Source organism: Hemicordylus capensis, chromosome 7 (genome assembly GCF_027244095.1).
Source record: "Hemicordylus capensis ecotype Gifberg chromosome 7, rHemCap1.1.pri, whole genome shotgun sequence".
Lineage (NCBI taxonomy): Eukaryota > Metazoa > Chordata > Lepidosauria > Squamata > Cordylidae > Hemicordylus > Hemicordylus capensis.
Genome location: NC_069663.1, coordinates 4,436,291 through 4,461,957, shown reverse-complemented (window position 1 = coordinate 4,461,957; position 25,667 = coordinate 4,436,291). Strand labels below are relative to the sequence as shown.

The window sequence follows — 25,667 nt, the reverse complement described above, 5'->3', positions numbered from 1 at the left end:
TGGGTTCTGGGCTACACGTGTCTTTCACTTGATCCACAGGGCATGCATTGCTGTTCTTATGCCATGTCTCTCCTTTCTCCTCTCAGAGTCCAGAAGCCAAAGAAGTGGCTCATCAAGAAGATGATGAAGAACACCTACACGGTTGAAGACTCGTCCTCCGCGGAGGTGAGAAATGATCCATTTCATCATCCATTTTTTCATGTGAACGGGCTCTAGGTTGTGTTTGTGTGTTTGTGTGTGTGTGTGAGTGCCCTGTTCCCCAGCAGGAGACAGAACATGGAATGGTTCTAGTTCTAGATGCTGCAGGATGGGAGGGATTGTGATTGGTGGGATGGGAGGAAATGCATCTGAGGCATTGGAAAGAGGGCAAAAATGTGGTGAAAGGCTCTTCTGGGCTGAGATGCCAAATGCCTTTTCTACCAAGAGGCAGGTCTTATTTTAGAGCAGGATGTCTTCCCAACCGTCCCTTGGGCTTGGTTCCTCTCAGAAGCCTCGCAAGGTCAACGCAAGCCCTGAAACGCTCCCGATTCTCTTCTCTCTCCTCCCCAGTGCTCCTCTACAGACGAGGACGATACAATGCATGACATCAGCAGCATCGAGGACGAGGTGTGGGACTCTCCGCTGACCCCCAGTTCGGCCAGGTAGGTACCCTCGTCTCAGCTGAGGAGCCAGTAGGGAGCTGGGGGGCTTTTAGCGTAGCCAGCAGAAGGCTGCAGGGGACAGGGGCAGATCCCCCATGTCTGAGCCCCATAGAGGGATGTTTCCTCCTACCTGCTCCCTGAGAAATCTGGAGGGGGAGTTCACCCAAGAAGGCCTATTGGCAGCCGGTGCAAGACAGACACCAGCAAGTCTATTGCTGGCTGTTAGCAGAGGGAGCTCTGAGACCCCCATGCTGTAGGCATGAGCGGGTGTTGGGGAGAAGGAGCAGGGGAGGGCTCCTGTCTCAATGCCCCCTTTGAACACTTCCCAGGGCTTCTCAGTGGGGAATGAAAGGCTGGACTTGGGAGATCTCTGGCCTGATGAAGTTCCCCTGCCAGCCACCTCCCAAGGGAGGCGAGATCCTTGCTTAGCATCTCTTTGGGTGCCCGTGTTCTTCTTCAGCTGGCTGCCATCTCCAACAGGACAGTTCTTTGAGAAGCTTTTCTCTCTCCTCTCCTCTCTCAGGAACATCGGCGAAGAGGAAAGAAGAGGACAGCTGGCCCCAGATTGGTTCTCCTCGGTCCATCTGGGAGAGGTAAGGGGTGCAAACCAAGGGTGACTTGACTCCACCCCTCTGCCCCTCCTTTCCTGCACTACACAGGATGGCGGCTTGGATGGCAGTCACTGTTCACACGGGAGGTGGGGACTTGCCCTTTCCCCTTGTGGATGTCTTTCCCTTGCGGTTGACCTCATGCACCCTGAGCCAAAGGCAGCACCCTCCAGGCCCAGATGTGGGTGCAGACACCCATGGCACTGGCCTGGCCCTGGGGATTCTCCTGACCCATAACCGTCCCTAGGACTGTGTGCTGAGGCCTGACCCTCCTCTTCTTCGCAGGGGAGAGCAACAAAGAAGATTGGGGACGTCATCTGGAGCGTGGAGTATGCCAGTGAGGTGGAGGAAAGGTTCCCCGAACTCCTGGTGGGCCTGGTCAACAAGATCCTCACCGGCCTGCAGAACACCACCGAGGGAGTCGGGAACCGAGACAGCCATTACCTGCCTCCTGAGTAAGTCATGGCGGTGGGGAAAGCGAGGCCAGCAAGTCTTCCTTCCAGCACTCTGGGAGGACAGGCTAGGGTCATTTCTCCCATGTCCCACTCTGATGGGTGAGCAGCATTTCTGGCCTGTTGGGGTGACTCTGGCACGGAGGTCCCCTCCCTCAGCTACACAGAGGAGAGCCCAGAATTTGCAGCCCTCTTGGCTCTGCAGAGAGCCTTAAAATGCATCTGCAGTGTTAAAAAGCCAGCTGTGGATAAAGTCACTTCACCTCTGTGGTCTCCCTCCCATGGTCCAACTCAGTCCCTCCACCCTTGATACTACGCCACCCCGCAAGGAGTCCCTCCCTTGTCCACTGCCTCCACCCTTGACATGGTGGTGACAGCAACCTTCTCTTCTCTGCAGGGAGACCGCGCAGATTGTCCGAACCCTGCTGGAGAGGGTGGCACAGGTGACCCCAGAGAAGACCTGCTGGGAATCCCTGTGCTCTCCGCGGAGCTGCCTCCAGGGTGTGGCCCTCTTGGTGAGGTAAGTAGGAGTGAATAGGAGATTCCTCAGGAGGCCTGGGGGCTGGGGTGGTTTGGGTCAGGTCTGCTCTTTCTGGGCGTCCCGCCCAGGACTCAGCAGGGGCCTTTGTGTGTTGCAGGGCTCTCCTCCAGACACCATCTTCCACAGTGGCCAGGCTGAAGGCATACCTGGCTTCCCTCTTCAGCCTCGATAAAGATCCAGAAGAGCATTCCCTCGCAGAGGTGGCCTTCTTTGTGGAGGTGAGAAGCATTTTCCTCAGGTGGGCTTCCCTGAGAGGAGGGTTTGGCCCCAGGAGCTGATGGGTCTTCTGCTCCTTTCCCTCTTTTAGCTGCTCCTGAAAGACCAAGACTTTGCTGCCTTAGAGAAGACCTGGATGCTCCTGGTAGCGTGGCTAGTCCACCCCAGCCAGAACATCCGCTACCTGAGCGAAAGGGGTCTTCTCCACATTTATGGAAAGTTAAAGGCGGTGAGTGACATCCCTGGGCATGGAGCATCCCTAGACATGGAGACTCCTCTCTTTGGGGAGCCCTTCCTGAGGCTGGTGCTCCTAGGCATCCCCAGGTGTGACAGGAAGATTTTTCCAGTTGGGAGGATTCAGCCTGTGGAACCCTTGCCACAGGATGAAGGAGAAATCCTTAAGGGAATGCATCTCTCAGTGGGAGCCCTGATTCCCCACGTGCTCCAATGCTGCCTTCTCACCCCTCTTGGATGGAAGCCAAGCGGCATCAAATATGGACAGCTATGTGGTCCATTTAGCAGGGGGTAGACTAGCATGTGTTCTCAAGGATCCACCTTTTCCCTCCCTAGGCGAAGAAACCCCAGGATTTTAGTGCCGGGATCCTGGGAGGGCTCAGGACCTCCAGTCTGGAAGCCACTTTGGGGGTCCTGGCCTTCATGGAGCGGCTGAGGCACTGTCCATCAGAACACCAGGCCACGGTGAATGCTGTCCTGGCTGCCCTGTGCCGCCCTCTCTTCCACCACGTGAGTACTTACATGCCAGCCCTCCGCCCCGGCTCTATGAGGGCCGGCCAACCTGCAGGTTCCGAACGGGTTGGAGAAGGGAAACCAGAAACCCCCTAGAGACCCATGCAAGCTCTTCTGCATGGTGATGGAGGTGAGGAATTCCTCCCTAATAACAACCCCTGTTCTTCTTTGTAGGAGGAGGCTAAGATCCGAAGGGCAGCCATGAGGACCCACCTGGATCTCCTGCAGCACCGCCACCACCATCATGAGGGTACAGAGGAGAACATCACGACCCTCATCGCGGTGCTGATGCATGTGGAGGATGAGGACCTGGAGGTAGCACAGGTGAGAGCCCACTTCTTCCTGCCACCCCTACGAAGGGGTTTAGGCTTCCCCAAGTCCAGCTGCCCAGTGGCAGACCCCAGAGTTAGCCTCACGGGATGGTGAATTCACGAGCTGTCCCGCTGTGGTTTGGCCTATCCAGGCCCTACTCCTTGAAGCCCCCTAAGAGGTTTCTTGGAATCCCTTGGGAGGATTTTTCACTCCCATTCCGGTCTTTCTTTTGGCAGGCTGCGAAGGACAATCTGAGCCTCCTGGCGGAAGCCCTCCTATGGCACCTGGAGGGCAAGCTGCTGGCGCGGGATTCTTACAGCCTGCAGGAGCTGCTCCACAAGATCGCCAAGCGTCTGGTAAGGGCAGCCCCTCCCTGTCCATCCCTCGGCTCAAATGGCTCAAGGACCTTTGGGCGATGCTTTGCTCACTCGGGATTTGTCTTTGCTCTTGATCCCAGATTCGGCAGCTCGGCACAGAGGACGCCGTGGAGATGGAGGCCACCAAGATCCTGGGCTTCTTCCGCAGCGAGCAGCCTTCAGTGAGGAGAACGGCTGCCCTGCTGATCGGTAAGCGAAACAAGACTTCTGGGTCTCCCTTAGTGGGTCGTCTTGGTGGGCAAAGGTTCATTCTCTTGGAAGGCACAGCCAGAAGGGTGTGGAGGGGCAGGAGCTGTTCCCTCCCCAGGAGGACTGGCCCAGTGCGTGTTAGCGAGGTCTCTTTGCTTAATTTCCTCCCAAGGTGACATAAGAGTCCCTGGAGGAATGGCTCAATCTGTCAGTCCCAGACGGAGCACAGAGGGGAGGATTTCCTCTCCTGAATGATCGGGTTGTCCATGCACAGTGTCCTGAACTGTGGTCCCATTTCCTTCCACCCTTGTTTTTTAGGTCACCTGGTCCACAAAAAGGGCAGCATCCTCACTGAAGGGAACATAGAGACCTTCCATGCTGGTAAGTGCCGGTTTCTGGGTGGGAAGGGGAAGTTTCTGTGAGGGGAGAGGCCTAGATTTAGGGACCACAGAGCTGGAATGGGCCACCTGTCCCCTCAAATGGAAGGTCCCGCTTGCATCCTCAGGGATGCTCAGCAGTAGGCTTTCCCAGAGTGCAGGGGAGAAAGAGTCAGGACTTTCGCCCTCTTGGTGTGGAAATGGTGGGGCTTGGCCAAGGGTGGGGTGATCTCTTCATGCCATTTCTGAACCTTCTCCTTCATCCCTCCAGCGCTGGAGAGCTTGCTTGGCGACCATGACCCCGAGGTCGGGAGAGTTGCCTGCAAGACAGAGAAGATCGTGAAGAAGGCCTTTTCCCTCCACTCCCGGCACGGGCTGCGGGCTGCCGTTCGGCGCTTGTGGGCGGGCTGTAAGAAGAAGAGACACCCGCCAGAGTACGGTGATCTCTCCACCTGACCGACTGGTGAGTAGACCAAGGCAGGGCTTCACTTGAAGGGGACCCGATGGTTAGGGAGGGGGCTGGGGCTGCAGGAAGGGTGGGCAGGAATCTGGGCAACCCTCCCTCGTGTTGGAATGCCATCTTCGGCCCTTGTGTCTGGTTGTACCAGTAGCCAAAGGGAAAGAGGAAAGATCTCTCTTCCCTCTGGGAAATGAGGACACAAATATTCTGCCAGGAGTCCCTGGTGCTTGGTGGTGTCATGGGGGAGAGTGTGAGAAGACACCCCATCTTTGAACCAATGTCCTTCTCTCTTTCCAGGAACAACAGCGCCGTGCTCTCCCCTTGAAGATCAGCAGCTGAAGGGAGGTTCAGGAAAGACCGTGCAGCACAGGGGCCTCCCAGAAGACATCCTCCAACCGCGTGGACACAAGATCTGTCCACAAGAAGACATCCAGCAGGGAAGTGCAGTTCTGTCTGAGGAGTGAGGGGGAAGCAGGCTCCACTCCCCTGGCCCAAGGAAGCCCCGCCTCTGGGGTGCAGAAGCCCCTCCCCTTGCTTCTGCTGGCAGGCTGTGGGAGGAGCCTACAGGACCACCCTGCCCCCAAGTGGCCCTTTGGAACCATTCTTGGGCTTCCCTTGGGTACGGGGAGGATGTGTGGCCCCAGCAGGAGGGCAAGGTCACCGCGTCCCTCCATTCCCACCAGCTGGCCAGGGAGCGCCCCCTCCTCCTTCCACCTTTCTCCCCTTCCCCAGCGGCCTGGCTTCCCCTGGCAGGGGAAGCCCCATCCAGGCATCCGCCCCCTCCCCTGCCGAGGGTGTGCTCCTCCCCCCCTCCACTCCCGCAGCCACGCCTCACTCCCCCCTCCGCTCCCTCCTCCTTCCTCCCAAACCGGTGCAGCAGCAGAGGAGCCTGGGAGACTCTCGGGGCCCCCTGCAGCCCCAGTAGCGCCCCCTGGTGCTGCCCGGTGTCAGGCCAGAGAATCCTCCTCTCCCTCCTGCTCCATGCTGTGGCTGCACAGTGGGGAGCCCGAGGTCAAGCAGAATTCTCTGGCTTGCCCCCCCCTCAACCCCCAGCCCCCTGCCCAATCCCCACTTGCTGGGCTGCCGGAGTGGAAAGGGAGGAGGAGCAGGGCAACCCCACTGACGCTGCTTTGTGCTTCTTGCAGGCTTGTGCTGCTGCTGGGCGGTTGGAGGAGTCGATCCGCCCCAGAAGAGGAGACCAAGTGAACGTGCCTGCAAGGAGCGGGGGTGGGGTGGGGTTGGGGGCTGGCTGGGACTCCCCCCAATTTTGTTTGCCCTGCTATTCCCTTCTTCCGTGTGACCCTGGGCTTCCTCCCTTCCCTCCTTCCCTCCCTCCCTCCTTCTCCCTCCCAGGGGCAGAATGGGCATTGCTGGTCGCCCTGTTGGGGGCCGAGTAGGAATTTTTGGCTTTCCAACAGATTGGCCAAGATGGAAAGTTTTTTTGCCTACTCCATTCTGTCCTGTTTTGTTTCCTTTAGTTAGAAAGTTAAGTGACGACTTGTAACCTATTTAAGTATATTAATAAAGTTGCCCCTTTTGTTCAAAACATACCGTCGTGTCTGAGTTCCTCTTTTCTTCTCGTCTCCCTTGGAGCGTTTGTGCCCACAGACTCCCAAGCTCACCTCTTGGCTGAGGGAGACGCTGCTACACTGCTACAGGTCCATGCAAATGCCTCTTGCTTGGAAGCACTCACTCAGACAATTGGCTTGGATCACTCCAGAGGAGCCCACTTGAGGTTTGCCGCCAATGAGGTTTGCTGAGCACAGGATCCTGGGAGCAAGCTGCACCTTCCAATCGAGTGCCCGGAAAGCACAGCCTTGGCAAGGCCTGGCAAGCTTACAAACCAACACTGACTGCCTCCAATACAGCCAAATATGACATGTGATTCCATTCCAGTGATTAAAAAGTCCTGCCAAGTATGAAATGCCATTTGTGCAGGAACAAGGCCTTGACCTCCTCTTGTGCTCTTCACATTTCTGTTTTGAATGCGTATTTGCTTCCTTCCTGTGCTCTGTAATAAGAAGCTGGCAGGGATCAAGAGTTCACAGCTCCCCTTTGACAGTTTTGTCTGGTTGGGGAAAGAGTCCTGCTGTTTGGTTTTTGGAGGGAGGAGAGGGTTGGATTGGATTGGTTTGGTTTTGTTTTTTTAATGGGGGGAGCTCGCATTAATTTTGATTGGTTGGTTTGGTTTTTTCCCCAAATTCAATTTTTATTATTTTTAACAATATTAATATGTCATTGATTACGAATAGACAAAAGTGGACTTCCCGCAAGCATCTCTTCGTGAATCATCAGCTATAAAGTTCACCCTTGCTATAATAATAGTTCAAAACATAAATTTAAATCCTTACAAACACAGCTAATCTACCCAACCTGCAGGTTTTTTTACTGAATTTTGAACCCTGCTGTAAAGTCCATAGTAGGAAAATAGTTCTTTAGATACAACAAGAATGGTTTCCAATCTTCTTTGAAGCATTCAAAATTTTGGTCTCTTATTAGTGTTGTAAGTTTTGCCATCTCCGCATATTCCAAAAATTTTATCAGCCAATCTTCTTTTGAAGGCACTTCATTACTCTTCCATTTCTGTGCATATATAATTCTAGCCGCTGCCGAAGCGTACATAAAACGCGTTGAATTAGTTGTAGAAATTGCACCTTCTATTATTCGCAGCAGGAAGGATTCTGGCCTCTTAGGAAATGTCATTTTAAATATTTTCTTTAACTCATTATATATCATCTCCCAATATGCTTTAGCCTTCCCACAGCTCCACCACATAGGAAAAAAAGTGCCTTCAGACTGTCCACACTTCCAACATTTGTTTGATACATTTTTATACATTAATGCCAATTTTTTGGGTGTCATATACCATCTATACATCATTTTGTAATAATTTTATTTTAAAGCATAACATGCAGTCAATTTTAAATCGGTTAGTTTCGGAAAATTGGAGGGGGGGAAGAGAATAAAAGGAGGCTCGCCTGCAGCAGAAAGTTAGTGAAAGCTGGAGGAAGAGTTTAAAGTTGGTGCTAAAGCTGAAATTAGAGCTGATTAGGAGTAAGACCCTGAGGCTATTCACATGATAGTCCTGGGATGCGGAGGGCGGGCAGTGGGGTAGGGAGAGTCCAACTCATCTTCCCCCCAGATGATTCTTCTGCTTTTCTTCAGGTATACTACCCTGCGCTCACATGATCCTCACTGCTCCCAGCAGTGTGGATCTTTGGAGGCTGGGATGACACATCCCAACCTTTGGATATCCCACAATGCATAGTGTGTCGAGCGTGGTGCATTGGGGGATAGGAACATATGAAGCTGCCAGTCAGACCATTGGTCCATCTAGCTCAGTATTGCCTACACAGACTGGCAGCAGCTTCTCCAAGGTTGCAGGCAGGAATCTCTCTCAGTCCTATCTTGGAGATGCTGCCAGGGAGGGAACCTGGAACCTCGATGCTCTTCCCAGAGCGGCTCCATCCCCTGATGGGGAATCTCTTATAGTGCTCACACGTCTAATCTCCCATTCAAATGAAACCAAGGCAGACACTGCTCAGCTAAGGGGGGAAGACACGCTTGCTACCACAAGACCAGCTCTCCTCTCCTCTGAGACGGGCGCTCTAGGCACCCATCTCTGTGTGCACTCAGGCAACAAGCAGCCTGAGCACCCATCTGATCCCAGTGCCGGGGTAAAGGGCACGCTCGCACCCTAAACTTTGTCTAAAGGCCGGGCTTCAAAGTGGGGTTAGGCGGGCCAGCAGCACCGTGATCCATAGGGATGCCTGCGCTGCAGACGAGCAGCCTGGGTTAAACTGCTTCTGGGAACCGTCTTCCTGAGAAACATAGCTAGAACAGTGAAGAGGGAAGCAGACGCAGGAGAGAACTGGCCCCCACCCCCACCCCGATCATTTAAGAGCAGAGAGCTGGAAATCACGGAGCTGGAATTGCATCTGCTTTGCTCGCAGAAGGTCCCAGGTTTGATCCCTGTCGTCTCCTAAATCTCCTTCCTTGCAATTTCACCCCATGGAATTTTTAATCCAATTTCTAATCCAGTCCTCGGGGGCAACAGAGAAAAGCTGCCTGTGACCTTGGAGAGCTGCTTCCAGTCAGAATAGACAATATTGTGCCAGAAAGTTCTGAGCCAGGCGGACCCAGGGTCTGACTTGGTATAAGGCAACTTCCTATGTTTCTACTGGGGGCAGGACCAGAGTTGTGAAGGCCTGGAAGGATGGTCTTCAAATACCCAGAAGATCATGGAAGGAGGAGGGAGGAGTTCAAGAGATGCATCATGACATTTCACAACAGAAACGGAAGAGGAGCAATGTGATATCCATTGTGAAGCACTAAAAAGGACTGTAGAAATGATAAATTCTGAGTGTGTTTTCTCTTACGCAAACTACCTGCCTTCCCTTGGCACATTATAGTTGCTGCACAAGGGTGTGGTCTGGTTTCGTTGCACATCTCGACTGTATGCTAGAACACTAACTCATCATTCGAAGGTCAGGGGTCCTCATATTTGGGTCTCCAGATGATACTGAACTACAACATCCCTGGCCACCATGGCCTTATAGAAGAAGGAACAGACTGGTTCTCTGTTGCTCCTTAGGGCTGGGCTACTAGAATCTATGGGTTGAAATGGCAAGGAAGCAGATTTAGGCTAGGCATTAGGAAGAATTTCTTAATTGTAAGAGCTGTTCGACAGCGAAGCAGTCTCCCTCATGCAGTGGTAGGCTTTCCTTTGCTGGAGGTTTTCAAACAGAGGCTGGACAGGCATCTGTCCGAGCTGCTGTAGCAGTTTCCTGCACGGAGTAGGGGACTGAAGAACTCTAAGGTACCTTCCAACTCTGACATTCTATGATCCTGTGATTCTATGGGAGTTGTACATAGGAACATAGGAAGCTGTCTTATACCAAGCAGGACCATTGGTCTGCTTAGCTCACTATTGTCTATACGTGTTGGAGATGGAGTTCCAGTGCATCGACCTTTTGCACCAACTAACCTAATGGCAACTAGGGGCATTGGGATCAGAGGGAGCTAGTCAGGGTCTCCTCACCTGTCCCTGCTTGCCTCTACTCTATGAACCCTGCTTTGACTCCTCAGGTACCTCCTGTGGTGAGTCAATCTTCTTTGTTTCCTCCTAGAGAGATGATGGAGACATATCCCCCTCTCTCTCCCTGATTGATTGATTGATTGATTAAGTGCTGTCAAGTCTGTGTCGACTCTTAGCGACCACATATATAGATTCTCTCCAGGATGATCTGTCTTCAACTTGGCCTTTAAGGTCTCTCAGTGGTGCATCCATTGCTGTTGTGATCAGGTCCATCCACCTTGCTGCTGGCCATTTTCTTCTCTTGCCTTCAGCTTTCCCCAGCATTATGGACTTCTCAAGGGAGCTGGGTTTTCGCATAATGTGTCCAAAGTATGATAGTTTGAGCCTGGTCATTTCTGCCTTGAGTGAAAATTCTGGATTGGTTTGTTCTGTGATCCATTTGTTTATTTTCCTGGCTGTCCATGGTATCCTCAAAAGTCTTCTCTAGCACCAAAGTTCAAAAGTGTCAATACTTTTTCTATCTGGCTTCTTAAAAATCCTGCTTTTGCATCCACAGAGTGTCACGGGGAAAACAATTGTCCAAACTATTCTAATCTCTGTAGGTATAGACACTTCATGGCATCTAAATATCTTTCCCAAGGCCTTTATTACAACTCTGCAAAGTGCTGGTTGAATAGATGATGATGATGATGATGATGATGATGATGATGCTTATAACCGCAAGACCAGCTCTCCTTCTCAAACAACTTGTGGGAATCCAAATTTAAGAAGAATTTAAGAACGCTCCTGCCTTGGACGCTCTCTGCCCCGAAGCTTCCCACGTGGCCAGTTTGGTGCATTAGCATCATTTTCAGAATTGTGGACCGCCTCCCCCTATTCAGATTGCAAGTAAGATTTCATTCATTCATTCATTCATTCATTCATTTGATTTTTATACCACCCTTTCAAAAATGGCTCAGGGTGGTTTACACAGAGGAATAATAAATAACTAAATAAGATGGATCCCTGTCCCCGAAGGGCTAACACTCTAAAAAGAAACATAAGATAGACACCAGCAAAAGTCACTGGAGGGATGCTGTGCTGGGGATGGATAGGGCCAGTTACTCTCCCCCTGCTAAATAAAGAGAATCACCACGTTAAAAGGTGCCTCTTTGCCTAGTTAGCAGGGTATTGCTCATGCTCTTCCCCAGGAAAAAAACCACACATTTATTCTATGCAGAAACCACATGCTTTTTTAAAAACAAAAACAAGTTTTACCACAAGCAAGCATTGTGTAAGACTATGTGTAAGACAAATCCTATGATATTTATTTAGACTGCCTTCCTGCCTTCCTAATGTCCACCACCCTCTTGCCATTTTAAGCAAATCCAGACTCACAGTTTCATCAAAAATGTCCAGGTGTTCAGTTTTAAACATTTCCCCCCTCCGTTTCAAAACACTTAGGACTTCACTGTGAATATAGGAACTTAGGAACATCAGAAGCTGCTCTATATTGAGTCAGGCCCTTGGTCCATCTAGCTCAGTATTGTCTACACAGACTGGCAGCAGCTTTTCCAAGTTTACAGGCAAGGGTTTCATATGCTTTCGTAGTTTGTTGGTTCAATAAAAAAATCTTGTCCTAAAAAATAAAATAAAAATGTTTGTCCTAAAATCTTGTCCTAAAAATAAAAAAAAAAATCTTGTCCTGTCTTGGAGATGCTGCCAGGGAGGGAATGTGGAACCTTCTGCATGCAGTTTTCAAACATTATTCCCTAAAGGAGCATTTTATTGTCCCTTGGACTGTGTTAGGGATGGGGCTGTATTTCAGTGGTAGAGTATCTGCTTAAAGATGCTGAAGGTCCCAGGTTCAATCCCTGGCATCTACAGGGAGAGCTGGGGAAAACTCTTGCCTGAAACTCTGGAGTGCCACTGCTAGACAGAATAGACAATATTGAGATAGATTGGGGTTCCCAACAGGGGGTACAAGTACCCCTAGGGGTACTTCAAAGGCTATCGGAAGAGCCAGCGTGGTGTAGTGGTTAGAGTGCTGGACTAGGACCAGGGAGACTTGAGTTCAAATCCCCATTCAGCCATGATACTAGCTGGGTGACTCTGGGCCAGTCGCTTCTCTCTCAGCCTAACCTACTTCACAGGGATGTTGTGAAGAGAAACTTAAGTATGTAGTACAGTGCTTTGGGCTCCTTGGAGGAAGAGCAGGATAATAATAATAATAATAATAATAATAATAATAATAATAATAATAATAAATTATCATTATTATCATTAATTATTATTATTATTATTACAAGACAGATCTCACCAGAGGAGCCAGACAAAGAGTACCTCTCCTATCAACAATATGGTGAGACATAACTTTAATAAATCTATATCGGATTGGCCGTCGCCTGGGTCAACAAGGACCGTTCCAGGTGCTATAGTCCCTGGACATCTGGTGGCAAGTGGGCTACAGGACTCAGGATCTTCAGTTGAGCAACCAGGGCTGGAGACAGCAAAGCTACTGGAAGAAACGTCGCTTAACCGAAAAAAATATACAAAAAATGCCAACAAGGAAATAATGATCTGCTATTACAAGTCTGGTCCAACTAGAAGAGGTTATTTAAAAAGAATGTACCAAATTTGGAAAGAGAAGCATCCAGATACAGAAATAACAGAACAAAGGCTAGCAGACCAGAGAAGATTCAGAATAAGAAATAAAGTATTCACAGGAGTTGAGCTGGAAGAACTGCAAAGAGCAACACAGGCTCAAGATATGGAAGAAGAATTATCACCAACTGAAGCAGTTGCTCAGGCGCAGATGGAGGAGGTGTTGGAAATAGAGGATACCACCGTTGCTGAACTGTTTCAAAATCAAAACCAGGCAACCTCCCCTTTGCCTTCACCTCAAAAACCCAAATGCCGTTTAACAGGAAAGCAACAAGAACTAAAGCAAAAAATAACTGAGCACTCAAGCAAACAACCACCAGGGTTCGACTTCCCGCTCTAAAAACAGTTGCCAAAAAAGAACTTGCTCAGGCATTAAAAGATGTCAATGCTGCACTTGCAGATATAACAACCAAGAATTTGCAAGAAACAAACCAACTCATGTACAGTGCAGCAACAATAACAACACAAGAGCTCGGATATAAGATCAGTGGACCTGTAAAAAAAGAAAGCAGTACATCACCTAAATAGAAGATTTGATTAGAAAATAAAATCTCCAGGCTTAGATCAGATGCTAGTAAATTGAAAGATATGACAGGCAAGAAGCTGAAGAATGAAAACACCAAACAGTATCTGATCCAAAAATACCACCTAGATTCAAGGAAAATGAGAGAAGTCCTGGAAATAATAAAGCAGCAAATAACAGCAGTGTCAAAGAAGATTAGCAGATATGAAGCCAGAATTACACAACACAGGCAGAATCTCCAATTCCAGTCAAATCAGAGACGTTTCTACCAAAGCATAGAAGGAGAAACTGCAACAAAAGTAGAAACGCCAAATAAAGAAGAAACAGTGCAATTCTGGTGGAAATTATGGGACAATCCAATAGATTATAATAAAAAAGCAGGCAGGATGAAAGAAGTCAAAAAATGTAACCAACAAATGCAAGATCTAATAATAACACCAAAATTAATCAGTGAAAGAGCAAAGAAAATTAAAAATTGGACTGCGCCAGGCAACGATGAACTGCATGGCTTCTGGCTTAAACACCTAACAAGCCTTCATAAACAACTATCAAAACAGTTCAATCACATTTTGTAAGGAGGTGATATTGAACAATGGCTAACAACTGGGAAAACTCATCTCATCATGAAAGACCCAGCAAAAGGTGCAGTTCCAAGTAATTATAGACCGATAACCTGCCTGCCAACCATGTTCAAATTATTAACTGGAATAATAGCAGATGAAGTGATGCAATACTTATTAACTAACAAACAGCTTCCAGTTGAACAGAAAGGAAATTGCCCGAACACCAGAGGCACAAAAGACCAGCTGCTGATTGACAAAATGATTTTAGAAAACTGCAAGAGAAGAAAAACCAATCTAAGTGTTGCATGGATTGACTACAAGAAAGCCTTTGACTCATTGCCTCACACATGGATACTAAAATGTTTAGAAACAACTGGTGTCAGCCAAAACATTCAGATATTTATTTAAAAATCAATGAGCACGTGGAGTACAGAGTTAACAATCAATGGCGAGGCATTTGGACAGGTTAGCATTAGAAGAGGCATCTTCCAAGGGGACTCACTATCCCCTCTATTGTTTGTAATCGCCATGACCCCACTTTCACAAATACTAAACAAAACAAGCCTCAGATACCAAACATCTAAAACATCCAGTAAAATCAACCATCTGCTGTACATGGACGATCTGAAGCTGTATGGAAAGTCCCAGTCAGAAATCGAATCACTGCTAAACACTATCCGTATATTCAGTAGCGATATAGCAATGGAGTTTGGACTAGACAAGTGTGCTGCATTAATAATGAACAGAGGGAAAATAAGAAAAACAGAAGGAATAGAACTGCCCAATAGAAGCAAGATCAAGAACCTGGAAGAGAAAGAACCTTACAAATACTTGGGCATTCTCCAGGCTGATAACATCGCACACGCTGAAGTTAAAAGAAAAATGGGAAGTGAATACATCAGGAGAGTCAGAAAAATCCTCAAGTCCAAACTCAATGGCGGGAACATCATACAAGCCATAAACACCTGGGCTATACCTGTTATTAGATAAACTGCAGGAATGATAGACTGGACCCAGGCAGAGCTAGAGACGCTAGATCGTAAGACCAGGAAAATCATGACCATCAATCGTGCTCTGCACCCCCACAGTGATGTAGATAGGCTCTACCTCCCTCGCAGCTCAGGTGGAAGAGGAATGCTGCAAGTCCATCAAACAGTAGAGGAGGAGAAAAGAGACCTTGAAGAATATATAAGGGACAGTGAAGAAGATGCACTTCAAATGGTCAAGAATGCACAACTATTCAACACCAATGAAACAAAACAGGCCTACAAGAAAGAACAAGTCAAGAACCGAGCAGAAAAATGCAGAAATAAGCCCTTGCATGGTCAATATTTGCACAATATAAGTGGAAAATCAGACATCACCAAGACCTGGCAATGGCTTAAGAATGGCAACTTGAAGAAAGAAACAGAGGGTTTAATACTGGCTGCACAAGAACAGGCACTAAGAACAAATGCAATAAGAGCAAAAGTCAAAAAATCCACAACAACAGCAAGTGCCGCCTTTGTAAAGAAGCAGATGAAACAGTGGACCACCTGATCAGCTGTTGTAAGAAGATCGCACAGACTGACTACAAACAAAGGCATGACAAGGTAGCAGGGATGATACACTGGAACATCTGCAAAAAATACAAGCTACCTGTAGCCAAGAATTGGTGGGACCATCAAATTGAAAAAGTTGAAGAAAATGAAGATGTAAAAATATTATAGGACTTCCGACTACAAACAGACAAACATCTGCCACACAATACACCAGATATCACTGTAGTCGAGAAGAAAGAAAAACAAGTGAAAATAATCGACATAGCAATACCAGGGGATAGCAGAATAGAAGAAAAAGAAATAGAAAAAATAATAAAATACAAAGATCTACAAACTGAAATTGAAAGGCTGTGGCAGAAAAAGACCAAAATAATCCTAGTGGTAATTGGCGCCCTGGGTGCAGTTCCAAAAGACCTTGAAGAGCACCTCAACACCATAGGGGCCACAGAAATCACCATCAGCCAATTACAAAAAGCAGCTTTACTGGGAACAGCCTATATTCTGCGACGATATCTATAACAACTGACAATAAAATTCTGGCATCCCAGGTCCTTGGGAAGGACTCGATGTCTGGATAAAACAAACCAGTCAATAACACCTGTCTGACTGTGTAAACAAGAAATAATAATAGTAATAATATTTTCCCTTCTACGGAGTGAAAGCAGCTACTCTGGTGAGAACGCAGGTGGCAGGATGGGAAGGAATGGAGCAGCTCCGTCAAAGTGGCCACTGCAAAAGCAGGAGCATAACAAGGTTGGAGTGGGCCCAGAGACGAGGTTTTACAATGGGCCCCTCGCTGATTGATTGGTTGGTTGGTTGGTTGGTTGGTTTACACATTTCACAATATATAGTGCACTCACACTCACATCCCCAATATGTATCACATCCCCTAACCGCCCTGAGCCATTTTGGAAGGGCGGTATAGAAATCAAATAAATAATAATAGGAATATGGTGAATATTTATAAAGTTATATTTATATCTATTACTATATAGTTATATTTATATCTATAACTATATATAGTTACAAATATAACTAAATTTATATAGTTATATAGTTCACTGCCAGAACTATGATCTCAGGGAACTAATGGTGAAGTTCCAAATTTGTTTCTGGTTGATTATGCAGCCTTGTTCTATCTATCTATCTATCTATCCATCTACGCAGATAGTCTCCCCCAAGCGCCAGAGCTGTGTGTGTGTTGGGGGGGGGGTCTTTTAGCTGGTCTTCTATAGGCTATCGAAGCTACTTCCTTGGAGACAGGGAAAGAAATGTCAAAGAGGGCTCTCACAGATGGAGCGGGCATTGCACAGAATGCTGTTTAATGCAGGGACCAACAACCATCACGTTTGCTGGGAGGGTGGGGGGGCGTTGGGGGGGGTCAGCACAAAAGGAGAATGTCCCATCTGTCCCAATTGAATCCAAGAAGGCTTCCCTCTCGCCATCATCATCGGCTGTCAAAATCGAAGATCCAGCTGGCCACTTGATTCCTTAAGCAAACAGGCAGCCTTCGGATGCTCTTTCTCTCCCCCTCCCTCTTAGGTCCAGAGGCAGGCAGGTTTAGCAGAAAATGGATGGTTGGAGAGAAGCAATGGTTTTTGAGAGATTGGCTGCTGGTTTTTGAACTAACTTAAGTTTCCAAACTGCGTACAAAGGCAGCCCCACGTAGAGCGCATTGCAATAGTCAAGCCTGGAGGTTACCAGCTGATGCACCACTGTTTTGAGATTGTTCTCTTCAAGGAATGGACGCAGCTGGTGAATCAACCCAAGCTGTTGGAAGGCACTCCTGGCCATAGCCTCCACCTGAGATACCAGGGTGAGGCTTGGGTCCAAGGGTACTCCCAAGCTGCATACCTGTTCCTTTTGGGGGAGTGTAACCCTCACCCAGGACAGGAAGATCTAACTCATCCTTCAGATTCTGAGTGCCTACAATGAGCACCTCCGCCCATTACTGCCTGTAGGCAGGCATTTAGGGAATGAATGCCATTTCCTGATTATGGTGGTGGTGGTGGTGGTGATGACAAGGAGAAATAGATGACAAGCATCCTGATAACACCCTGCACCAAATCTGATGATCTCACCCAGCGGTTTCATGTCGATATTAAAAAGCACTGGTGACAGAATGGAGCCCTCTCAACTCCATAGCCAGCTCTAAAGCCAGTTTGAAATGGGTCTAGATAATCCGTTTTCTCCAAAACTTTCTGGAGTTGGTAGGCCACCACTCTCTCAGTCACCTTGCCCAACCATGGGAGATTGGAGACTGGCCTGTAACTAGCCATCGCTAAGGGATCCAGGGAAGGTTTCTTAAGAAGTGGTCTATCTATTGCCCCTCCTCCAAACAGGGGGTACCCCCTCAGCGATGCATGAATGATATTAACGAGGACACCTCCAACAATCTCCTTGCTAGATAGAAGCAGCCAAGTTGTAGGAACACAGGAAGCTGCCATATACTGAGTCAGGCCATTGTCCCATCCAGCTCAGTACTGTCTACACAGACTGGCAGCGGCATCTCCAAGGTTGTAGTCAGGAATCTCTCAGCCCTATCTTGGAGATGCCAGGGAAGGAACTTGGAACCTAGATGCTCTTCCCAGAGCAGCCCCATCTCCTAAAGGGAATATCTTACAGTGCTCACACTTCTAGTCTCCCATTCATATGCAACCAGGGTGGACCCTGCTTAGCTAAGGGGACAAGTCATGCTTGCTACCACAAAACTAGCTCTCCTCCTGTTAGTCGGGCAAGGTTCCAGAGAACAGGTGGTAGGCCGCACCGCCCGAAGCAGCTCGTCCACATCCTCAGAAATCACAGATTGAAACTGATCCAGCATAATACTGCAAGAGGGATTGCTGAACACCCCCTTCATAACCCTTGCAGAAATAGTGGAGTCCAAGTCAGCCCAGAATACAGGAGATTTTATCCGCAAAGAACCCATTAAAAGCTTTACAGCAGAACAAATTCTCCGGGGACTGATTCCAAACAGAAAGAGCAGAAATTAAACTCCTCACAACCTGGGATCGCTCTGCTGAACGCAAATCTGCATGCACAATTCATGCAGACCAAAATTGGTTTTTTGCCGCATGCACCGCTATCACATCAACCTTCAAATGGATCCAGTGCTGTGTCCTGTCAAATTTGAGCCAGGTTTTCCTCCACTTGTGTTCCAGTCACACCTACTCTGATGCTTCAGCCCCCGCAACTCCTCTGTATACCAAGGGGCCATTTTTGAAGCAGGTTGGAAGGGACGCTTAGGAGCAATTGTGTCTCTTGCCCTGGTGAGTTCCATATTCCAGGTTCCCACCAGGGCCTCGACAGACTCACTGGCAGCACCAACATTAAAACCCTCCAAGGCTTTTTTGGAATCCTACTGGATCCAGCAGCCTTCTCGGGTGGGCCATCCTAATAGGTCCACCACCCCTGCAGGGGTGGGTTGTGGCTGTGAAGCAGGCAGTGGTCCGTCCATAACAATGGGGAAACCACAGGATCTCCTGACGATGGAGCCCAACAGAAGACCAAATTGAGTGTGTTTCCGGTACCATGAGTTGGTCCTGAAATTAATTGGGATAGGCCCATCGATTTCATGGCCTCTATGAACTCCCAAGCTGCACCAGACAAGCCAGCCCCAAAGTGGATACTGATGTCGCCTAACATCAAAAGTCTGGGAGACTCCAACACCAACTCTGTGACTGGTTCCATCAGCTCAGTTAGGGAGTCCGTTGGGCAGCGGGGTGGACGGTACACCAACAGTCTATCCCTAGTTCCCAGCCTGAGAAATATACACTTGGTATAAGTCATCTGTCTCACAGAGGCTCTGGTAAGGGAGATGGTATTCTTATGGAACACAGCCACCCCACCCTACCCCACCCCACCCACTTCCCCTAACCTGCTCCCCATCAGAGTCATCTGATTGGAGAAGCTGGGCCCAAACTGGACCCCTTTCCTCCCGCAGCCAAGTCTCAGTTATAGACTTATACAAGCCGGGTCAGCTCCCTGCCTCACCCATGATCAAGTCGTGGATGATTTCGGTCTTCTTCTGAACTGAGCTGGCATTGCAGAGGAGCAAGGTCCTGCTCCAGTGAGTGTATGCACATGCTCTCTACTGAAGGAGATTCGGGGCAGAAACCCTGTGTTTAAAGCCTCCTGCAAACTCAAGCCCAGACCTCCAGCCCCACCCTAATATAACCTTCTCCTAGACCTCAGTCCCACCCCGAAGGCCCGGCACCAAAAGCTGGCCCCCTTTGGAGGCCAGCTTTGGTGGCCGCCTAGAGGCGGTCTGCCAGCCCTCTGGTGCACCTCCCTCCTTTTTATGCCTCCAAGAGCTCAGCAGCCCCTCCCAGGGGTGCACCAAAGTAATTCAGGTGCCTGGTAATTCACCTCATACATGGTGGCGGGAGGGGTGTCTCATGGCTGGGTGGTCCAGGCACCTGAATTACTTTGGTGCACCCCTGGGAGGGGCTGCTGAGCTCTTGGAGGCATAAAAATTCTGATGGGGCCAGCATCTTTAAGAAACTGCCAGACGCACCCGTGCAGTTTAGAGATCGTTGCAAGCCTAAACGTCACAGGCTTGCTGTGATCTCCTCTGCGCAGGCACGCCTCGCAGTTTCTTAAAGATGCTGGCCCCAATGGATGGGTCCGGCGTCTCTCCTGGATAGAGCAACTGGCCCTATCCAACCCCAGCATGGCACCCCTCCTGACGGCTGCTGCAGGTGTCCACCTTGTGTTCCAGCATTTCCAAGCATTTCCTAACCACACCACTCTACCTGATGGATGTCCAGCCTACAGGCAGCAGGCAGGGTGGGAAAGAGAGGAGAAACCTGAGCCGCCTCCTTGGGTGTCCCCCTGACTCATTAGGAGGAGCTGCTCCTGATCTATTGTTGAGCCTTAGCTTCTTTCAGGGTGGTGGGAAGGCAGAAGTTGGCCTAGAGAAAGGGAACTGGCGGAAGGGGGAATTACATGTCGACTCTCCTTCCCTTCCACGGCGTTGCTTCTTCTGTTATGACAAGTACGGTAACTACAGGAAGTCCCTAACTCACCGACAGGCTGTATTGTCTTCCTAAAGTTTGTTTGAAGGTCAGCTGTTTGGAACCCGGGACACATTTCATGTCACAGGCGTGAGTCACCCCCTTTGCTAAGCAGGGTCCATCTTGGTTGGCATTTGGATGGGTGACAACATGTGAGCCTGGGGCGTAGCTAAGGGAGGTGGGCCCGTGGTTGGCCCTCTCTCTGACGGTGCCTTGGAATGAGGGGAAGAATGAAGAAAAGAGGGAGGGGTGGAGCTGGGGGGCCTTCAGGAGCTGGGGGGGGCTGGGTCCTTTGAACTATCCATCATAGCTACACCCCTGATATGGGCACTGTCAGCTGTAAGAAATCCTAGGAGGATGGGGATTGAGCTCAGTGGCAGGGCATCCGCTTGGCGCGCTGGAGATCCTAGGTTTAATCCTTGGCAGCATCTCTCGGGGTAGATCTGGGGGAGACTCCTACCTGAAACCTTGGAGAGCTGCTGCCAATCAGTGTAGACAATAGTAAACTAGGTGGACCAAAGGTCTGACTCGGTAGGAGGCGGCTTCCTGTGTTCTTATGTAACAGCAGGAAAAACCAAAGCGGAAGAGCAAAACAACAACACCCAACCCAATTGCTTAGACTGTGTTGACTAGGAACAGGGCCAGCAACGAACCTGACCACTGCTATCCACACTGAGGAGACCATTGTGATGCACTGTATGCAGAGCTGTCTTTTGAGGAGACGAACCAAACACAAGCCCGAAGTTGCAGTCCGTCTTGAAATACAAGCAAATTGCATTTAATATTCCCCTCTTTTGCAGTATTTGTTGGGCCCCTAAGTACCTTCTCTTCCACTGCGGCTAGGAGGCTTAAAATTAAAAATCCAGCTGCCAGACAACTAGCCAGCCAGCCAGATAGCCACTCTTGCTATCCCTCCATGGACAGCAGGGTGCCGTTCACATTTCCAGTGCCTTGTTGTGAATTTAATTGCTGCGATATAGAGTTAGGACATTGTATCCAGGTGAAACTCGGAAAATTAGAATATCGTGCAAAAGTCCATTAATTTCAGTAATGCAAATTAAAAGGTGAAACTGATCTATGAGACAGATGCATTACATGCAAAGCGAGATAAGTCAAGCCTTAATTTCTTATAATTGTGATGATCATGGCGTACAGCTCATGAAAACCCCAAATCCACAATCCCAGAAAATTAGAATATTACATGGAACCAAGAAGACAAGGATTGTAGAATAGAACAATATCGGACCTTTGAAAAGTATAAGCATGCATATGTATTCAGTACTTGGTTTGGGCCCCTTTTGCAGCAATTACTGCCTCAATGCGGTGTGGCATGGATGCTATCAGCCTGTGGCACTGATGAGGTGTTATGGAAGACCAGGATGCTTCATTAGCGGCCTTCAGCAATTCTGCATTGTTTGGTCTCATGTCTCTCATCCTTCTCTTGGCAATGCCCCATAGATTCTCTATGGGGTCAGGTCAGGCGAGTTTGCTGGCCAATCAAGCACAGTACACTGTATACTTTTCGGAGGTCCGATATTGTTCTATTCTACAATCCTTGTCGTCTTGGTTCCATGTAATATTCTAATTTTCTGGGATTGTGGATTTGGGGTTTTCATGAGCTGTACGCCATGATCATCACAATTATAACAAATAAAGGCTTTGCATGTAATGCTTCTGTCTCATATATCAGTTTCACCTTTTAATTTGCATTACTGAAATTAATGGACTTTTACACGATATTCTAATTTTCCGAGTTTCACCTGTATATGGCATCAAACGGTTGCTGCTTTTTTCAGGTGGTTAGTTTCCGCGAGACTGCTCCCCCTGCTGTTTACATTCCAAATGCAACTTGCCTGAACGGAGGCATTTTGCTGCTGATGAGCAGCTAGTTTGGAAAGCGCCACGCAAAAGGACATTGCAAGAGTGCGCGTCTGGTTTTTGGTTTTGTGAGAGGAAGGGGCATGGGGGATGCAGAAGAGAGTGTCCTACACAGGGTAAAGGATTTAATGTGAGCCAAGAAACTGTTTTAATTGTAAAAGCTCTGTCCTGGAGCATATTACTACTAGTAGTAGTAGTACTACTACTACTACTACTAGTAGTAGTAGTAGTATAAAAGGCATGCTTTGGGGCAGAATGCCCCATGCACCTAGGGGCAGACCATGGAACATGGAAAGCTGCTTTATCCTGAGTCAGACCCTTGGTCCATCTAGCTCAGTTCTGTCAACACTGACTGGCGGCGGCTCTTTGAGGTTGCAGGCAAGAGTCTCTCCCAGCCCTACCTGGAGATGCTGCCAGGGATGGAACTTGGGACTGTCTGCATACAAAGCAGATGCTCTCTCTCAAACCTCTGGATCCTTCACACCTCCTTCCCCTCAAAAGGCAGCTATGTTCTCTGTGCTAAGCTATGGTTCCGTCTCCAACAGGACTTCCAGAAAGGCTTGACCTGCTTTATCACCTCTCTGTTCAATAATTAAATCTCGCTGGACTCCCCACAGTTGCACCCCGACTCTCTCTCTCTCTCTCTCTCTCTCTCTCTCACACACACACACACACACTCCCAACAACATGTTAAACACTGCTTCATGCATTACTTTGCAATCATGGTGTGAAGTACACAGCTGAAGCGCTCTCTGAACAATCAAACAACTGATAAAGTACCATTGATGGATTTACACAGAGCCAAATGACAGGTCCCTGTCCCAAGGAGCATGCAATCTCGATTTTTAGCAGAGAAAGACAGTAGAGGGAAGGAGGGAAGGAAGAAAAGAGGCAGGCAAGAGCAACATGATGAATATGTATGAATGGCTTTCCACCTGGCAAGGCAAAATTTCAGCATAAATAATGTGTGCAAATAAAGGTAGATCAATATGGGGCTTTCATGATGAAGATACCTTTTTCCCCCAGGGAAGCTGGAAAAGCTTTTGAATAGCAAATCATCAAGCCTCTCTCCTCCTTTTTGGATGGAATGCCAGACTCCGGTTGCTTTCTAGCTGCTCTCCTTTCCGCTGCAGGGGTTTCTGCCCTCCTTGAGGAACTGGGCACTGGGGAACGGGTTTCTCATCCTTATTGGCTCTGCTAGGGCTACCATCACCCTGTGACTGGCCAAAGTCAGTCTACCAGTCTAGTCCAAAGTCAGTCTCCCATCACCCTGTGACTGGCCAAAGATAGTGACTGGCCAAAGTTCAGCCACTCCTCAGCAGAAATGTCCCATCCTCTCCTGGATCAGGCTTGCTGGAAACCCTCCTTGCCACATCCCCTGCTACTGTGGGCAGCCTCGGATCTGTCTCGTCCTCTCGACTTGCAGTTTCCTTCTGGCTGCAAGAACTGAAGACTCTTTGCAAGCCAGGGCAAGGAAGTCGCCCGTACATCTGCTTCTCTCTGCCTCGTGCATAAACCAGGTCTGCTAAGAAATAAGGCCAGTAGTATTATATACAGACCTGGGAGGAGCCTAAGTAAGGGCAAGTGAAGCCACAGACTAAGTAAGGGCAAGAAAGATGGGCAGAGTGAAGTCAGAGCCTAGTAAGGGCAAGACGTCATCAAGCCCCGCCCATTGAAGGGCAAGATGTCATCAATCCCCTCCCACTGATGGGCATGACATCACCACAGTAGGGAGGAGTTGTAAACCCTCCAGAGAACATGCCCAGGCATGCCCAGAGCCTCCTGTACCATGAGCCCTACCCACCTGACATGTGAGGACCAATAGGAAGGAGTTCCCAGCCAGCCGTTCAAGGCTTATAGTGTTGCTGCTGCATGGAGTATCCTACAAGGCTTGTAGCAGAGCCCCCTTGGCATAAAGGTAACAATTCTACTGTTTGCTTGTGGGTTTGATGATGGGATCTCCTCAGAGCCCTAATTTGGCAACAAATCAGCCAGATTCGACACCTAAGCCAAGAAAAAGATGGTTTGTTTTCTCATCAACAGTACAGAATTATCCAATCTAAACACTTTAGAATCAATTCTGGTTTTTTTGGCTCTGTACTATATTTTATGTCTTTTCCAAAGCAGCCAATCATTGTCTGCTCTAGATCCACACAAAAACAAGTGCCTGCTTTTTGAAGTATGAAAGGTCTTTTCCTCTAAAAGATGAGTATGGATAACTATAAGATAGCTCACAGGCAGCCAGGGAGCTCCCAGCCTGATGTTCCTAAGCTCAGGAGAGGGTTTACAAAGCGTACTAGTACTCCAGAGAGTCGGTGCTGTGTAGTGCCTAGAGTGTCAGACTAGGAAGGGCATTTGCTCTTCTTGGCTTAACCTACCTCACAGGGTTTAGATTGGATAATTCTGTACTGATGATGAGAAAACAAACAATCTTAAAGACATATGATATGTACAGCAGAGTCAGCATACATTAGGTTATATACAACATACAAGATGTATTTAACACACACGTACACACACATCATATTGCTATTTAGTTGTTCACTGTTCTTTTGTAAGGAAAGTGAATGGCTCTACATGCATAAGGTCTGGCCTACACACCTGATGAAATATCCTACATGTCCCAGCATGAATCTTGTATGTAGCTCCATCATGTAAGATGAATGCACACAGATATGTCATTGTACATACAAGCAGGAAGCAGCAATCAATTCACTTCAGGACGCCCACACAATTTTCATTTTTACACACACACACACACACACGCACACATACACAGAGAGAAATGGTCTGATATGTAATTGTTTTGTCAACAAATTTAATTTCTTTTTAAAAAAAGGATTTGTTTTCTAGAAGAGAAAATGGACTTTTATAAGAAATAATTTAATTTCTTATAATTTCCCTTGGGAGGTATTAGCTAGTCTGGTTGTTTTCCAGTGATTCTAAGTTAGAATGTTAGTGACTAGGGCAATACAGACCTTTCCATCTCTGACACAGTTTTGCACCTAGTCCTTGTCACTGTTTCTTTGCTTCCGTTTTTAACAAATCTCTCCCCCTCCCTCCCCCCCCTTCTTCCTACATCTCTAATATGAATTAGCCTGGATTAGGCATTAACTTGAATAAGGACAATTATACTGACACTGCTTCCTCTTACTAACCTCAACCTGGCCCATAGCTAACTAGGCTCTCCCCACCCCCACCCTGTGTTCTTGTCACTTTTTAACCATCTAGATTTCCTTGGCCTCAGACACTGTTTTTCACTCAATCCTTGTCAATGTCCCTTCTCCTCTGACACAGTTTCACAACTAGTCCTTGTCACTGTTTCTTTGCTTCCGTAAATATCCTACATGTCCAAGCATGAATCTTGTATGTAGCTCCTTCGTGTAAGATGAATGCACACAGATATGTCTTTATACATACAAGCAGGAAGCAGCAATCAATTCACTTCAGTACGCCCACACAATTTTCATTTTTACACACACACACACACACACACACAGACACACACAAAGAAATGGTCTGATTTGTAATTGTTTTGTCAACAAA

At 48.3% G+C, this 25,667-nt stretch overlaps 1 long non-coding RNA gene across 1 annotated transcript; it reads left to right on the top strand.

Annotated features, from left to right (window-relative positions):
• Window positions 1-1,539: 1,539 nt before the first annotated feature.
• LOC128332918 (uncharacterized) lies at window positions 1,540-2,448 on the top strand. The gene is made up of 3 exons (XR_008310780.1): window positions 1,540-1,704; window positions 2,099-2,221; window positions 2,340-2,448. It is a non-coding gene; the product is annotated as an uncharacterized LOC128332918 (long non-coding RNA).
• Window positions 2,449-25,667: the final 23,219 nt, after the last annotated feature.